Source organism: Peromyscus eremicus, chromosome 7 (genome assembly GCF_949786415.1).
Source record: "Peromyscus eremicus chromosome 7, PerEre_H2_v1, whole genome shotgun sequence".
Taxonomy (NCBI): domain Eukaryota; kingdom Metazoa; phylum Chordata; class Mammalia; order Rodentia; family Cricetidae; genus Peromyscus; species Peromyscus eremicus.
The window spans coordinates 86,786,778-86,805,923 of record NC_081422.1 but is presented as its reverse complement, the minus strand read 5'-3'; positions in this window follow the sequence as shown (position 1 = coordinate 86,805,923).

Genomic DNA, 19,146 nt, shown 5'->3' with positions numbered 1-19,146 from the left:
TGACAGTCTCGATTGAGCCTGATTCCAAAATTCAAATAGACTTTTGAAGATACTAGGAAGAGTGTATAAAATTTTTACATGGGATAGAGGGAAAGTAATTGTGATCACAGGGTAGCCGGTGAGAGATGGCGGCCGAGATGGGGAGCACACTGTTTTGCAGGAGCTGAAATCATGAGGTTGAGTCCAGTTTCCACCTAGACATATAGGAGTTGTTCCAGCTTTGAGTGAACATTTACATTGTTTCCTTGTTCCTTGGGTGGCACAGTCATCGAAGCTTTGGATGCCTTCAAGGTGATGAAAGATCTGTGGGCTGTGGCCCCTTCTGCTCCCTCTAACAAGCAGCTGTGTGAATGAAACCTTCTGGGTGAGCTGGTCCCAGCCTGTCAGTGGACTGCAGACACACAAAGGAGCCACAACTGGGCAGCAGAATCTTGAGTTGAATATAATAATTAATTACCAAATTAATGTGGTTTATTTTTAAGAAAGTACTAAACTAACAATTTTAGTGAAATAAAACTTAAAATGTATTTAAGGAACATACTTTAACTTCTTAATAAAGATAGATAAAACTTCATGCCAGTAATCACCAATATGCTACTTCTGGCTGATTCTTAGGGCCAGAGTTCAAGATATGTATAGTCCTAGAATGAAAATTTAAAAAAAAATGCAATTAATGTTTTTTTTGATAGTACAAATTGGCACAGCTGTCAGATAGAAGATCTTTCAGGTTTGTGCTATAATTATTGTATTCATAAAACCTTAAAAACAGAATTCTGAGAATCAGACTTTCAAGACTCCAACTTCCAAGGAAATAAGAATGACTGTTTTACTACTCTTAAACATCAAAATAACAATATTAAGTTTAATGGTCCTTAAAGAACAGCCATAATTCACATATACACATACTTTCATAACATATCCTATTTTAGAAAATTGGGGGAAAGAGGAAAGTTATATTGTTCCTGTCTCCCCCAAAAAAATCTAGCATTAATATCTGGTTTCAAATTCTTCCTATCCACGATCACTTGATATTTTTACATGTTTACATTTTGTTATTGTCACTGTGGGATAAAATAGCCCAAAGGCTCAATCCATGAAAATTCTTTGAATATACTTATTATGAGTCTTTATAAGTTTGTTTCAATCTGTTTAACACACTATTTTAGAAATGTCTCAGACTTAAACTTCAGAGTATTTTAACTTTTTTGTATTTATTTGAGATAAGTTTGCTGCATAGATTTTTACATCACTATTTACTATAAAGCTTATGGATACTTTTGATCTGCATCTGAAAGCACATAAATATCATACTTGTGGTGCGGGGTCTCAGTGTACTTCCTGAAGGTTGTACTTGTCACTATGGACATCTGGCTCCATCTTCCTTCTTCTGCACTGAGAGTTCATCACAAGAAACAAAAGCTACACTGCGTCATGAGTAAACGGGTACTCCATCTTCTTTCTCTCTTTTCTTTGTTGATGGAGACAGTGCTGTGATACAGAGCTCTGGCTGGCCTGGTGTTCACCTTGTAGGCTAGGCTAACCTCAAACTCATGTTCTTCATGTTTCCGAGTCCAGGCATTGCAAATGCTTTGCCACTCTTGGCTGCCAGCTGTTTTCTTTATGATCCTCTTTATATATTTTGGGATTTTTTTTCTTACCCTTATCACTGATTTGCATTGTTTTATATGATCTGTCCATGTATGTCAGGAATTTGTCTTTCTCTCTTCTCGTGTAAAAAAATTGTTAGAATAAAAATTGTACTTCTTGGTCAGATTTGTAGCATGCATTTTACCTCTGTTATTTGCTTTATAGTACTTACTGTTATGACATGCTTCAAAGTCCAGACATTTATATTGGAATGCAGGAGTCTGATGCTGTATGAAATGTTTGCTTTGATTGATCTCTGGAAACCATCTGTTCTGTCTTCACTTGCTCAGTGGTACAGTTTTTTCTTCTTTATGTTTGCTTTGGGTTTACCCTTTTATTTACTTTTAATCTTTAGTTAATTAATATTAGCTCATTAACTTTCTAGTTTTCCTCAATAGCAATTACAATTACAGCCTCATTTACTTAGGTGTGAATCAATAAATTTAAAGGTAGTAATTTAATTATTATATATTCTGATGTGTTTAATTTTTCCATTAAGTCATTTTAATTCCTGAGGTATTGACATGTTGTCATATGTGGAAAACATTTAAAGCATTAGTCTTTATTAATTTCTAATAGACTCTGTGACAACTAATGTTTGAGTGGTACCAGTTCCCAAAAGTTTATTATGACATGTTTCTTGGCCTAAACTATTATTATTAGCTTTTTGTAAATGACACATGTTGGAAAATAATTGATCTTATCTAGCTGTTTCATATAAAGGTCTACATATGCTCCCTAAGTCAGTGTTGTTAATTTTGCTGGTCAAGTTTAAATGATTTGACGTTGAAGATCTTTTCTCTGATGACACTTAAAGACATAAGCAAATTTCTAACTGTGTTGACTTTGTCACTCCAGCTCTTCAACGTCTGTCTTCAGAGTGTGAATGTTAGGTACACGCTCATCTAGAATTACTGCCAATCCTTGTTTAAATGGAATGTTCACCACAGATGTCTCACATTGTTGTCTCTGTGCGTAAGGATTCTTGTTAAGGTATAGTGTCTATTCTAGGTACCAGCCAGCAACTTCTTTAGTCTTCTTACCTATTATATTTTACCACCATTTCCTTTCTTTCAATTTTTTGATCATGTTTAAGGCATCTCTTATAAAGAACCTATGCATTTTTTTTAAAAAAAAAAAAAAGCTGCCAGGGCCAGGGAGCTGGAGAGATAGCCCAGAAACCGAGAACATTGGTTGCCCTTTCAGGGAACTAGAGTTCGATTCCCAGTATCAACATGGTGCCTCACAACCATCTGTAACTCCAGTTCCAGTGCATCTGACACCCTCTGTTGACCTCCATAGGCATCAGGCACACACACTGTGCACATGCATACAAGCAGGCAAAATATTCATGGGCACAAAATAAATCTAAATAATTTTTTTAAACCTGGTTTAAGTATAAAAATCCAAGCATGGATAGGAGAGGAGGTTATAAAGTCCTGCTTCTAGCTAAGAAATTATTCACCATTGACAGTTTCTGGGAGAGGGAAAGTCAGTTTTCTTCAAGGTTGTGACTTTTAGAGGCTACCTATGATCCAGTAAGTGGTTCCACAACCATGTACATACTGGCAGCACTAAGTGGATGCAGTGGTTTTGAAAAGGAACACATGAAATTGAGAGGGAATAGTGGTGGAGAAGAAATTGGGTGGAAGAGGACTTGATCAAAACACATTATAAAAATATATAAAATGTTCAAAAAAATCCTCTTTAACAATTGCTATCCACAGACAATGCTAGTAGAGGTATGGCCTTTAGAAGGTGATTAGGATATGAGCCTTGACCTTAGTCCCCCTCCAAAAAGATGGAGATGGACTCTAAAAATCACCCCCAGTGGACTGACTTAACGTCCTTCCCACCCTTTCTGTCATTATGAAGACCTTGTACTTACGCACTCCAGAGGACAGAGTTTTCATGATGCTGCCAGAGAAGTAAATGCTGGGCTCCCACTAGACACTGCCCACTCACCCTGATCTTGCACTTTAAAAAACAGACTCATCACCTTCATCTGTGAACTGTTTGTAAGCATCTGTCCAGTCAGGACACAGAAATCTCAACATCAGCTAACACAGGAAACGTAAGAAGCATGAGCATGTGATTGTGATACGAAAGCATTGTGAAGTTATAAAGAAAAAGATACCAAAGGGTTCAACACACGAGGGGAGGGGGGAGAGAGGAAGAAGGGGGGGTGAAGGGGTGAGGGGGAGAGAAAGAGGAGGGCAGACAGAAAATGGATAATGTGATACTATAAAGGTGGACATTCAGACTTTCTGGAGAGAGTGTGGTAGCAGCAGCTGCCGATGATAGAGAAGCTGCCTGAATCACATTAATCTGCACTTGGCAGGAAGACAACACATCTCTGCAATGCAGGCGAACCCTTCTTGAGAGTGGCACTCATTTAGACTTCAGTTTCCGCTGTGGGTATGATGCCACACCATATGAGAAGGACTAGAGAAAATCATCCTTTCATGTAAGCATGCTAGAGATTGTGAGGACTCTGCAGAGACACCAGTAACAAGGAAGTTCCTCTTGTCCCTGCATCATGGCTGACAAGCTGTGTAGGTTATGGGAGATCCGCTCCCACTTTTAGCCCAGGGTACTCTTGAGGAGGGAGAAGTGAGACATATTTAGATAGAATGATAGAGGGTAGAGAAACAAATACACAGGATAGCCTCAGGAGGGCCTGGATCCTTACCCACTAGCTCCTGCTGTCTCTTCTAAAGGGTCTTTTAAAGGAATGCCAAGGGGTAGGGCAAAAGACCTCCCCTTGCTAGATCAAAGCATACCACACATCTAAGTGCAGACCCTTCCAAACACCTGGTAACCATGCATGTGGTCAAGCAATCCTCTAATGCAGCCCTGATGGGTAAAGCAAGCTCAGATCTCACTAGGAAACCTTTGTGGGCCTCCACAGTAGGTGTTTGAAGATTTTTACTGGAGTTCTTCCCTAGTGCTACATCCAGCCTGTAGAGCACCTATGGGCCCATGCAGACCTGTCAACCATCCCATCAGGTACTCCTGACATGGTCAATGTACTTCCCAGATCATCCTTTCCTCATGTCAGTCTTCTAGCTGCCCCTAACCTGTGCTCATGAGGATTAATTGCACTCATGAAGTTTATTTTCCATTACTCTCCCTGCATGGACACATGGTTGACAACACCCCAGCCACATGCCTGCCACAGTCTATGGCATACTTCTATTAAAAGATGGTCTCCTCTCCTCTGCTCTCCTCTCCATTTCTCTCCTCCCCTCCCCTCATCCCTCTTGTCTTCTTCCCATCACCCACCTGTTGCCTTTTTGTTGATGTGCTGTACTCTCTGTTATCCTTTTCTTTATAGCTTCATGATGCTTTCCTATTACAATCTCATGGTTCTTCGTAATATCTTTTCTATTTTAGATGACATTGAGATTTCTTGTCCTGACAGCACAGACGCTGGCTCAACAGTTTATACGATGAAGTAAAACTTCCATCCACACAGAGATCTTCCAGAAGAAAAACACTTCAAGGACACGGTGAACTTCAGGTGCTTCTAAGGAACAGTGCTGGGATACAGACAAAGCCTCTGGCAAGCAGCAGCAGCCAGCCTAGCCACAGTTTCTGCAAATGCTAGGTGATGCAAGAATACTAACAAAGAAAAGAAGCCACTGCAAATCATCCTAACAGTACAGGGAATTCCACCTTTCAAGGCATTTGACAATGCTTATTATCATTTCCTGAAATCAAGTATCTTTTGAAATGAAAAGAATCAGTTAAAGAAAAATTAGAAAATAATTTAAAAGGAATAAAGCAAAACCTTCTAAGTGCACAGGTGTGGGATGACTCAGCCCTAACAGGCTTGAGGGCCAGCCAGCCCAAACCAGTAATAAGATACTCCTGAGAGCCAACCTGGGTCTGCCTAAGCAACAGCAGCTGAGACATGATCTGAGATGATCTGGACCAATGAGAGGCAGCCATGTCACACCAGCAGATGCATATTCATCAGACCTTCTCCCCCCCACCCCACCCCCGTGGGGTGGAGGGTATATAAGGCTTGTCTCTTCCTGAATAAACTGAGCTTGTTGTTTTGACATTCTCCCAGAGTCTGTGTCATTGACTCTGTGCCTACTAGGCCCTCCCTCAAAGGGAGCAGCACAGGACCCTGACACACTCAGGTAATTGAATACAAAATGTATACATATGTCTTTACATGCTTATTATGAGATGTGAAAAAGATTAAAAACCATGATAAAATTTCCATATAATATCCCAGAAAGAGATGTAGAAGAAAAAAATTGTAAAAGAATCACTGAAATTCATGCTGATCAACAAGAACAAAAAGTAGAAAATAAATTAAATAAGAACCAATTTGTAGCATGAATCTTAAAAGTTCTTAATAAAACCAAACCTGAGGCCAGTTATTGGGGTGAATGCTGGTAGATCAGATGCAGAACAAGCCACAGCTAACCTCACCTGGCCAACTTCTCAGCTGGTCTTGTTTCCTCAGACTGGAAGCCTCTGTGTCCTCATATCCGAATGGCTCTCAGCTGAACTGTGCTGCTGGAAGCCTGAAAGCTTAACCAGCCAAATGCTGCTAGTTTCTGGTCCTCACACCTTATATACCTTTCTGCTTTCTACCACCTCTCCCTGGGATTAAAGGCTCACTTTCTAGGATTAAAGGTGTGTGTCACCATGCCTGGCAGCTTCCAATGTGGCCTTGAACTCACAGAGATCCAGAGGGATTTCTACCTCTGGAGTGCTAGGATTAAAGGTGTGAGTGTCACCATTTTCTAGCCTTTGTATCTAGTGGCTGTTCTGTCTCTGACCCCAGATAAGTTTATTAGGGTGCATAATATTTTGGGGAACTCAATACCACCACACCAATTATCTCCAAGAAACAATAAAATCCATTAAGGCACAAATTCTAGGAATGATAAAGTGGTGATTGTTATGTAACTTTAAAACTTATGAACAACAAATGCACCAACAATGTTATACATAAAAACAGCAATGTATGTTGAAGTCATTTGTAAATGCAAATTATAAAAAAATGCTTACAAGCCAGGCAGTAGTGACACATGCCTTTAATCCCAGAACTCAGGAAGCAGAGCCACGTGGATCTCTGTGAGTTTGAGGCCAGCCTGGTCTACAGAGCAAGATCCAGGACAGGCACTAAAGCTACACAGCAAAACCCTGTCTAAAAAAACCAAAAAAAAACCAAAAAAACAAAAAAACAAAACAAAACTGCTTACATCTTACACAGAAAAGCTGTTATTCTTATCTTTTAAAGGGTCTAGTTTAACACTAAAATCCAGCACACACACACACACACACACACACACACACACACACACACACACACTTCTGCATACATACACAAATACACACATGCACACTCATATACTCATCTATATACAGTTACACACATGCACACACACATGCCTACTCTTATACATAGACACATTCACTCAACCCCCCCACATATGCACACTGGCACACATAAATACTTACACACATCTAAACATATACCAAGCATATGCAAATGTGTATACATCTTAAATGCATACACGCATGATAGCATTTGATTTACTGGCAATTAGTTTTGATATTCAATTGTATATGTAGTTACCTGTGACCATACTATACAGCTGTAGCATTCCTTTAAGTAAATCCATAGTGTTAAATCATATGGCAATGTCATTATTTAACCCTGTAGTTACATATGTTAAGCCTGCATCAGAATAGCTTGTGGGTTTGATCAAGTACAGATTGCCAAAACTCACCACTGGATCTTCCAGCTCGGTTGGTCTGTGGTGGGACTTCATGTTTAGATTTTAGCTCCATGCTTGTGGTTCCTTAAAGTATTAGTAATCACTGTTATTTCTCTGTTTTGGTTTCTTGTGACTATTGTTTACCTCTCTTCCAACTTTTGTGAATCCCAATCTATGTATTTTAAGTGTTTTCTTCGCTTACACTTCAGACCAAGACCACCAGGGCAATTGCAAGTTGGGCTCTTTGATTCTCTCAAAATGGTGAGCATATGCAAAGTTCATACACTCCTCACTGTAGGAATACAGTGATTTTTTTCTGTAATAAATGTTCAAACCATTTTAGCACAATGAAATGAAAAAAAGATACATTCTTTTATAACAAACTTAAATTAGAAAAAAAAACATGTACATTAAATGGATTCATAAATGCCTACTATAGTCATAGACCCCTAATGTATATGAAAGGCCATCAATGTTTTTTATTTTGATTTATTAAAGTTTCATCTTCATGAAAAATACTTCTATGTTAAGGTAACAGAAAGATTAAGAGCTGAATTATGAATGACAATTTCTCAGGCTTGGGAATAAAATTGAACTATCTAAACAGTTACCTGTATTCTGTTTCTACTATCAGATTTCTAGAATAATCCAGAATCATTGCTTCTCTAAAATACCTGTATTTGAAGAACTTACATGGGAAACTTATTTCAAGATCCAGACTTGTGTATCATATCTGAAGGGCAGAATGCTGTCTTTAGGAGTCATCTTAGAGTCTGGATCTTTCTCCTTTCCCATTCACCTTCATTTTGTAACTACCTCTAACCATGTAAGGAATTTCTAGATTTTCTCATTAATTTTTCAAAATTTAGTTTCTCTCAAACACATACACTCATCAGTTTTGACCTAACTACAGAAAAACATTTTACACATTGAAGAATATGTATTTCAGTGTATTTAGGTACATGCCTTCCACATCAAAGTTTTGGTGTACTATTAACTGATTTACCTGTTAAGAAAGAGAGATACCATGAAGTAATCAGACTAAATTTAAAGAGAATATTTGCACAAAGAAATGGTCACCCAAGTTTAAGATGCTTAAAGTAAATGATCAATAAGTAATTTGTATAATTTTTGTCCCATATCCTTTACAGCATAACAGTCTAAAATAAAACTTTAACAGTTTACCATATAAATAGATAAATGCAAAATTGTTAGTTTATCAAAGGTTTTATGTTTTAATCTGTTTCTAATATACTCAATGTGAGGGACAGCAAACATTTACTAACCATAATTTAGTTAAATGTTATTAGAAATTATTTTGAACTTTGACAAAAAATGTTTATTGCATGATTTGAAGGGATCAGCTTAATATAGCTTGTATCAAATTAAAAAGGATTTTTTGATATACATTCATATTTTTAGAAAGGAAAAGGTTTCTTTGGCCACAGTTTTGGAGGTTTCCAACCTTGGTCTGTGTTCTTGTGTCTGTGGAGAGACAAGCACAACCTAGCAGAGAGTGCTTGGTAGAATAAAGCCACTCACCTCAGGGTCAAAAACAAATGAGGAAACAAATGAGTGACTAAGTCTCCCAGTCCCTTGGAAGATGTGCCCCCAGTGGCCTACAACTCCCACAAGATTTCATCTTCTAAAGGTTCCACCCCTTCCCAAAAGTGCCACAGGCTAGGGACATTTCAGGTCCAACTTATAGAAGCATTATGAATAAAGCTGCTGGCAATATTCATGGGCACAATTTTAGGAGGACATGTTTTTGCTAATTTGATTGATTTAGGAGCAGATAGTTAAAATTTATATTCATTTGTTACAAATGTACCATAATCTATTGAGGGTTATAAACAACTCCTTCCAGAAGGAAGATTTCATTTTTCAGTATTATAAATAAGATCTGGCCAGTGATTGCAGACATCACAATTATCTAAATTAATTATTGATGGTATCTCAGGAAATTAATATTAATAGCATAAACAAATAGCAGTTCAATCTCATATAACCTGCTGCAGAATAAGACAGTTTCCTAATATCAGTGTCCATCTTTCATATTTGCATACTAGGCTTCTAATATCCAGGTATGAAAACAGCATGAAACAGAAGTAGCATTTCTAGAATTAACTTTAGTACATTCTCAAAATCTAGACTTGCAAATAAAAAAAATCATGATATTTTAAGTAAATTTCACTACATCTATGAAAATGAAAGTTTAAAGTCAAATAAAATATAAAATATTTTGTTAGAGCTATAATGATTTAGTATTCTGAAAAGAACTAATTTATACTATCACATACCAAATAAGTTCCAAAATACATTATTACGCCACAACCAAATGTTCCAATTCAAATGGACAGATGGGTGGTGTCATGGGTGCCCACATCCATTGCACTGTGGGTTGTAGGTTATAATAAAAAAAAAACATAATATATATTATGTGAATGTTCTAGAGGGAGATAGATTGAATTGTTTAAACATTTAGTTTTAAATTTTAACACTACTGAAATAACAGGACTGGAGTCAGGAATCAGTGTAAAGATTTTATTTTCTCTTTATGCTATATCATCTAGGTTCTATTTAAAAATTATTTTCTGTGGACATATTTATGTTTTACACTTGTATTCTGTACTCGAACTAAAGCCAAAAATGAATCTTAGGACTACAACATGCCCCAGTTAACCCCATCATTACCAGTTAAGTGAATCTTTATCAATATTCCCATGTGACTACTTCAATCTCCATTAATAAAATTGTTTTTCTGTTTCAGAATTATTGAAAAATAGATGAACTCTTTTTCCTCTGTACTATCCAATCATAAAGGACAGACAGGCTGACATTTTGCCTAAGCAAGGACCAGATGAAACATTTAAAATATTGCTATGGTAAATATTAACCTTCAGTGTCCTTATTCCCATGAATTTATAGCTAATCTCCATGGCAGCAAGATGCACTATTGACCCTGACTTAAGGTTAATCCTTCTTTGTTTTCTTTTTCCTGTTCAGAATTAGACTGAAGAAATAAATACACAAACCCAGATTCTAGCTCAACATTTCAGAAAATGATTCTAGCAGTGTCTACAAAGATGCTGAAGTTATTACAAAATCTACACTCATCATTTTGGAGACAAATATTGTATGATCAACTCCTATGCATATTCAAAATTGCAATCAAACAACTATCTAAAAGACAATCATGGTTTAAAAAATTTACCCAAAAAAGAAATAAACTGGTAAACTGTAGAATTACTTAGATGCTTACATTATATTATACCTATATTTAAATTTTTTGCAGAAATGAAAAATGATGTTTTTCAAGTAGCCATTCTCTTTTTCACTCTCTCAAGCCATATAAGTGGGTTCTATATTCTCCATACTCCCATAAGCACTTGGGATTGCCTGTATTTGAAATTTTAATCACCATTGTGGGTGTAAAGTCACCCACAATAATTTGGATTCATTTTTATGATGACTGATGCTCTTGAATGCTGTTTCTTATGCCATTGATTGTCTGTACATCTTCGGCTAAGCTCTGCTCAAATCCTTTACCTATTTTTTATTTATGTCGTACTGTTTTTTACTGAATTGTCAGACTTTTCATATATTATAGATAACATGTCCTTATATGATTTCTAAACATTTTCTCCAATTATGTGCATTGCCTTCTTGCTAGATGACTTGCATTAGAGTACTCGTTTCTGATTTTAATGTAGTAAACCTACTTGTTTGATGTTGTTGCTTGAGTTTTATGTGTTGTTCATAAGAAACCATCCCCTAATCAAGGGTTAATATTTTATTCTTACATCTTACTACTTCTATTAAAGTTTCATTTTTTTGGCTTTTGCCTTTGATCCATTTTAAAAGAATGTCTGTCTATGGTGTAATGCAATCAACCAACTTGACTCCTTCATGTGTAAATGCCCAGTTGTTTCAGAAAAATTTGTTGATGACACTTTTTCTCCCCTTGATTTTTTTCCCCTGAATTCTTTAGGAAATCAACTGTTCATAATGTAAACTATATTTCTGGACATTCCAATCTTCCACTGATCTGTATGTCTATTTTATGTCAATTCCAGACTATCTTAGTATAATTTTTGAAATGGGAAGGTCTTAGTCCTTCAAATTAAGCTTTTAAAAAAGATTGCATTGTGAACTAACTTTAAAATATTCAGTGAAAGGAAGGCTCAATTGAAAATACATGATTATTGCTTCCAAGTTCATCTTTCCATATAGCTTCTGGTTGCAGAAACTAAATGCCATATACAAAATTGCCTTTCCTTGTGCTTTCAGTAACACCCAACATTTAACTGGGGTGGCTTACATGTTCAGAGTTTTAGTCCATTATTATCATAGTGCAACATGGTGGTATGCATGCAGACATGGTGCTAGAGAAGGAGCTGAGAGTCCTACATCTTGACTTGCAGACAGCAGGAAATGGTCTAAAACACTGGGCGTGGCTTGAGCATATATGAGACCTCAAAGCTTACCCCCACAGTGACACACTTTCTCCAACAAGGCCATACCTATTGCAACAAAGCCATACATCCTAATAGTGTCACCCTCTATGAGCATATGGGCACCAACTACATTCAAACTACCACATTTTACTCCCTGGCCCACATAAGCTTGTAACAATATCATATTGCAAAATACATTTAGTCCAACTTCAAAAGTCCCCATAGTCTATCACAGTCTCAAGAATGTTTTAAAGTTCAAAGTCTCTTCTGAGATTCATGTAATCTCTTAACTGTAATGACCTATAAAATCAAAATCAAAAGCAGATCACATACTTATGACATAAAATGGCACAAGATATACATAACCATTTCAATTTTAGTATATGTGCTGCCGAAGTGAGCACACATAACCATTTCAAAATGTAAGGAACAGAGCATAGCAAGGATATACAGGACCAAAGCAATACCTAAAACCAGCTAGGCAAACTCCAAACTCTGAATCTCCACGACTGATGTGAAAACCCTCTTCAGATCGCCAACTACTTTCAGCTTTGTTGACTGCAACACACTCTTATCTCTTGGGCTGGTTCTACACCCTGTTAGCAGCTTTCCTTTGTAGGTATCCCATGGCTCTAGCATCTCCAACATCTTGGGTCTCCAAGGCAATCCAAGCTTCACCTTCACAACTTTATGCAATGGCTTCTTTAGGCCTCCATTCAGGGACACTCCTGACACATGCCTGGCCTCAACAGCTTTCCTTATTCATGGAAGAAGGTTCCATAACACCTTTCTTCTATCCTTGACTCCAAAGCCAGAACTACGTGGCTGAAAGTGACAAGTTCTGCTGCTTGCTGTGTCTGGAACACAGCCCCCTCATTCAATTACATCTTGACCAGCTTTCTTTTTACCATGCTTTCCTTCACTGCCTAAGCTTCACTGTCCTGGAACTTGCTCTGTATATCAGACTAGCCTCACACTCAAATCCACCAATCTCTGCCTTCTGAGTGCTGGGATCAAAGACATATACCACCACACTCGGCTCTAAGCTCTTCTTTAATTTATTTTCAAAGGTTGAAAACTTAGCTGGGTGGGATCTTGCCCTGAAGTCACAACTCCCTTTATTCCATTTCTTAATCTGTTTATCTCCTTGAGCACAGGACTTAGCTTCACTCCACTTCGTTATGCTCCTTTTCTCCTCAAATTGTACATGTTGTATTCTTACTTTCTCAGTTTGCTCCTTTTCATTAAAAATCTTCATTAGAAGCCGGGCGGTGGTGGCGCACACCTTTAATCCCAGCACTCGGGAGGCAGAGCCAGGCGGATCTCTGTGAGTTCGAGGCCAGCCTGGTCTCCAAAGCGAGTTCCAGAAAAGGTGCAAAGCTACACAGAGAAACCCTGCCTCGAAAAACCAAAAAAAAAAAATCTTCATTAGAGTGAATACTTGTAACCCATACAACAGAATCTATACAAGGCTGCTTTGAGATTTCCTTAGCCAATGCAACTTATCCAAAACTCTTCACTTTCGGCCTCAGGTAGACTTTTTGGAGAAGAGTAAATAGAGGTCACATTCTTTCACTAAAGTATCAAAGAAAGATCTCTAAACAACACACTAAGATTCTTCTCCTCTGAATCTTCATGATCCAGGTTCCCACAGTTCATCAAATCACACTCAGCACCATGGTCTTCCATGCTCTTGCTTGTATGGCCCATTGAGCAGCACTCAATAAATGCATTCAACTGCTTTTCTAATCCATATCCCCTTGCCCCAAGGTTCATATTCCTTCAAACAAAAGCATGGTAGGCCTATCACAGCAATACCCCACTTCTGGTACTAGCCTCTGTCTTAGTTTGAGTTTCTGTTCTGTGAAAAGACACTATGACCACAGCCACTTTTATAAAGGAAAACATTTAATTGGGGTGGTTTACATTTTCAGAAGTTTAGTCCATTATCATTATGATGTGACATGATGATGTGCAGACAGACATGGTTCAGAAGAAGCTGAGAGTCCTACATCTTGACCTGCAGGAAAGAAATGGTCAGAAACACTGGCCATAGTTTGAGCATATATGAGACCTGAAACCCCCCATAGTGATACACGTCCTCCAACAAGGCCATTCCTATTGCAACAAAGCCTCACCGCCTAGTACTACCACTAGCTATGAGCTTATGGGGACCAATTACATTTAAATCACCACAATCTTCAAGACATTAAATCAGCTCTTCAAGAACCTCAATTACAAGCTTGGTTTGTAATAATTTTCCAGATACCTATTCCCACCTAACCGAGAAGCACAATGATGGGCTTGTGATCTGCACAGCAACAGGACAGAGCTGCAGACAATGACAACTGGGTGATGTTGTGTGAACTAGCCATTCCAAAGCAGAGTTCAATCAACTGGGTGATGTTGCATGGACTGTCATTCCAAAGCAGAGTTCACTTGCCTGGCTTGGTGTTAGGTGATATCAATTGCTTGGGAACACAGACCAATTGACAGAATTCAGGTTTTTCTCTTCCAAAAGTCGACTCTGTGAGGTCTACTTAATCTACCATTCTGGAACACAAGGAACAATAAATAACAGGAGTGATGAAAATCAATACTTCTTCTTAAGGGTGTGATTGCTTTAGTGACTTCGTCTACATCTGCCACAAGGCAGGGCAATGCCTTTCAATATTCAGTATAGCTCTAAATCTTCCTTTTCTTGATTTACCCAGATTTTCAAATATTCAAACCAAAATTAAAAGTACTGACTACATGAATACCATGTATGGTAAAATTGGAGCATCATTTTTATGGATATGCACCTACCTACTGATTCTACAGTCTAAATAGGATCCAATAAATCTTTCATCTATTGTTTTACAATGTAATTTATACAACTTTAGGCAAAAAAAGCCTCATTCACAGCACAAAACTCACCAGTGTTCATTACCCTTCCTGTGCCTTAAATTATTTGCTACCATGGTGCAATTGATTCTTATTAAAAACTCAATATGCCATGGGTATACACTTTATAATTATAGTGTGTTAAGAGGAAAATCACTTAGTGTGGTGATATATTGTGTACCCTAATAAACTTTGTATGAAGATCAGAGGACAGAACAAGCCACTAGATTAAACATAGAGGCCAGGCAGTTGTGGCACACATTTTTAATCCTAGCACTAAGGATCTCTGTGAGTTCAAAGCCACCCTGGACTACATGAGATTAACTCAGTCTAGGAGAGAAAACAGAGCCAGACATTGGTGGCACATACTTTTAATCCCAGTACTGGGAAGCATACATGCCTTTAATCACAAGAAGTGATGGCTGGGTAGAGAAAGGTCTATAAGGTATGAGGAAACAGGAACTAGAGGTTTTTCAGCAGAAGTATCCCTTTCAGCTAGAGGCTTTTTCAGCCTTTTCAGCTGAGAAAGCTCATTCAGCTAGAGGCCTATCCGCTGAGACTTTTTTTCAGGCTGAGAGGTCCTAGAGGCAAGAGGTGGCTTGTTCCTTTGTCTCTCTGATCTTTCAGCATTTATCCCAATATCTGGTACTGGGTTTTTTACTAAAAGACCATTTAACATTTGAGTTACAACTTAGTAGATGTAAAACAAAGGACAACCAGGCTACAATCCAGATCCCTAGAGAAACTAGGTAACAAGGAAGACCCTAAGAGAGATGTATGGATCGCCCTGAGAAGGGGGAAATGGAGATCTCCTGGGTAAATTAGAGGGAGGTCTAACAGGGGAAATGGGAACATGAGGGATAGGGATGGTCCAGTTGGGGGAGGGATCGAGAGGGAGAGCAAAGAGGGAGATGTCTTGATAGAGGGGGCGAGTATGGGGTTGGGAAGAAGCCTGGTACTTGTGAGGCTCCTGAGGGTCCACAGGGATGACCCCAGCTAAGACTCCTGACAGGGGTGGAGAGGGTGTCTGAACTGGCCTTCTGTGGTCAGATTGGTGACTAACCTAATTGTAATCATAGAATCTTCTTCCAGTGACTGATGGGAGCAGATGCAGAGATCCACAGCCAAGCACTCGTTCAAGCTCTCCTAATCCAGTTGGAGAGAGGGAAGAGGGGTTGTGTGAGCAATGGGGGTCAAGACCATGATGGGGAAACACATAGAGACAGCTGGCCTAAGCTCCTGGAAGCTCATAGACTCTAGACCAACTGCTAGGGAGCCTGCGTGGAACCAACCTAGGCCCTCTGCATGTGGGTGACAGTTATGTAGCTTGGTCTTTCTTGAGGGCCCATATCATTGGGACTAAGATCTATCCTTAGCTCATGAGCTGACTTTTTGGAACCTGTTCTGTATGGTGGGATGCCTCACTTAACCTTGATGCAGCAGGGAGGAGCTTGGTCCTGCCTCAACTTGATATGTCATGCTTTGTTGACTCCCATGGGAGGCTTTATCCTATCTGAGGAGTAGATATGAGAGGGGTAGGAAGGAGGTGGGGGAAGAGAACAGGAGGAGAAGAGGGAGGGGAAACTGTGATTGGTATGTAAAATAAACAAAAATAAAGAAGTAAAATTTAAAAAAAGAAAAAAATCACTAAAATAAGAACATGTTTCTATATGCACATATACCAACACATGGAAGTAAGAGAAAGGTTTCTGTTCATTGGGGTGTGTGTGTGTGTATGTGTGTGGTACTGTGTGTGACATACGTACTTGTTATTGTGATATGCATGCATATGTGTGCATGTGGATGTGAGTGCACACATGTGGGAGTATGCATGTGGGGACCAGCAGTGAGCATAGGTATCTTTCCTCAATCACTATTATTTTTTTCAGAACATGGGCTCTACTTGAAATTGAAGCTCACCAATTCATCCAGACTAGCTGGCCAATGAATTCCAGAATTGGGCTGTCTTCAGATGACCTGCCGATTTTTACTCCCTCAGAGTTACAGGCGTGAGGAAGATTTTGTAGCTATTTATGCGGTTGTTGGGATCTGAACTCAGGCCCTCATTCTGAGAAAACAAGCACTTTACCAACTAAGTAATATCTCCAGTACTAATAAAAAATATGTAAAAATGTATTATCTATTTAGTTACCTGTGTGTGTGCACTCTTGTGTTACAGTGCAATGTGAAACTCAGATAATGTTAAAAGTTCTTTCCTTCCACCATGTGTGTCCTGAGGATTGAACTCAGGTCATCAGCTTTGGCAGCAGATAACTTTTCTTTATCGAGACAGGGTTTCTCTGTGTAGCTTTGCGCCTTTCCTGGAACTCACTCTGTAGCCCAGGTTGGCCTCGAACTCACAGAGATCCACCTATATCTGCCTCCTGAGTGCTGGGATTAAAGGCATGTACCACCACCACCTGCCCAGCAGCAGATAACTTTATTTGCAATGTCATCTCACTGGATACCTCACCCCCCCCCCAAAAAAAAAAACAAGGCTTTTCCAGGGAAAGTCAGATAGAGATCAGGAATGGAGGCAAATTACCAAGAAGATTTTCTGCCCATAATGATCATTTATCATGCATAGGTCCCATATGGGTTAATTCAAAGTTTTTGGGAAACTAACAAATCCAATATTTGTTAAGTAAATTATTTTTAAAAGAATTTCAGATGTCATTTCTATAACTGTTACATAGATGTATGTTATGTAATACTTGGATAAGTCTTATGTTTAAACTACATAATGAATATTAATAATTTTGCATATGTGTCAGATTATGTTTGTGGATATGGACACATGTATATATACACACAAAGATAAATGAGAAATCAAACAGGATTTGGCAGGAGTTGCTTGAGAATTCAGGTCTATCTGGCATCATGGATGGAGCATGAGCCAGTGAGCTCAGCTCATGCAAATCCTTTGGGAAGAGTCATTTTTCTGTTGTTGTGAGCTAGTAACGTATGTCAACTGAGACTCCCTTTTCTCTATTTATGAAATCCACATATGGCTGAAACTCCTGGTGAACAGAAAATATGGTCTTCTAATTGAAGAAAGTTACAACTGCTCATAGTCACCAGCAAATACACTTCCGTTATAGACAGCCATTGGTTTCTCTTGCCAGGCATCATGTTCTTATTCCATGCAGTGAGCATTCAGGAGGTGGAGAAGAAAGGTTCAGGAGCTGAAGGGCATCCCTGACTTCATAGTTTGAGTCCAGTCTGCCTGTTTTTAATCAAAAATAGGCCTTTAAATCACTTAGAAAACCCTCCTCAGGAAAATTATGCATTCTAGAGATTTTAGAAATAGTATAAAGCTTGCCTAAAATGTAGGTTGGCCCCATGCTCTCTCTGGCCATTTTTCACTCTCATGTAATTCACAAAGGTCCCTTTGTCCATTGCATCCCTCGTCCTTGAGAGTGCCCGTATCACTCTGTAATAAATACTGCCTGGCCCTGATACTACGATTTATGTGTCTCATCTGAAATCATTAAATGGAGATCACAAAATCAGGGAGCTAAGGATAGTACCATGCAAGATTCTAGAATACATTCATAAAATGTGTACCTTGGGTGCATGCCATAGTTCATCAAGGAAAAGTGTTTTGTTCTGCAAGCCTGACCACCTCAAATTGATCCTTCCAATTCAATAGGTAAGGAGAAGATTGCCCTCCAGATGTACACCCCAGCATGTGTGTATTCACCCCTCTCAGCCCTGAAGCACACACACATTTAAGCAGAGAAAATGCTTTTATGTAAGACGGAAAAGACAGAAGAGATGACCCACACTTGGCCTTTGATCCTACATCAAAGTATTGACAAATAATATTTATTTCAAATAATCTATACATGCCTTTAAAAGCTACTCTCCTGTTTTCATTGGCATTTAACTTAAGCAAACAGTAATTTCATATCCTCATGTAAACGGGCCTGGATATTTTGAGAACTTATATTTGCAGTATGCATCAGTTTGCCTTGCAAATTTGAAAGATAAATTATTTCAGCGCATGTGCTGTAAGTCCAGCTTTAAGGAGTAAGGAAACTACAAATCACTCAGGTATTGACCATGTCACGGAGACATTCTCAGTCAAGATGGACACAGTGGTTCCTATCAAACCAACTAAAGTGCTGGTTTGGTGAGGATTAAGGATTAAGGTGAGGCTCCAGGGAACATTAGTAAAGTGCTTTCTGATAAAGAAACCCCCAGAAAGGGAGTCCAGTCCATGGATAAAACAGGGTCAAGGTAATGCTTAGGCATATATGGGCACAATACATAAGAAGGCTTCATGCCAGTAGTCACTTTGCTGAGAAGTGGGGCGTGAACTGGATGCTTCTTGTACAGTAGGGTGGTGATAGGCCTATGAGATTGTTATGAGGGGCTACGCAATTCTTCAGAAGGAGCTCCTATAG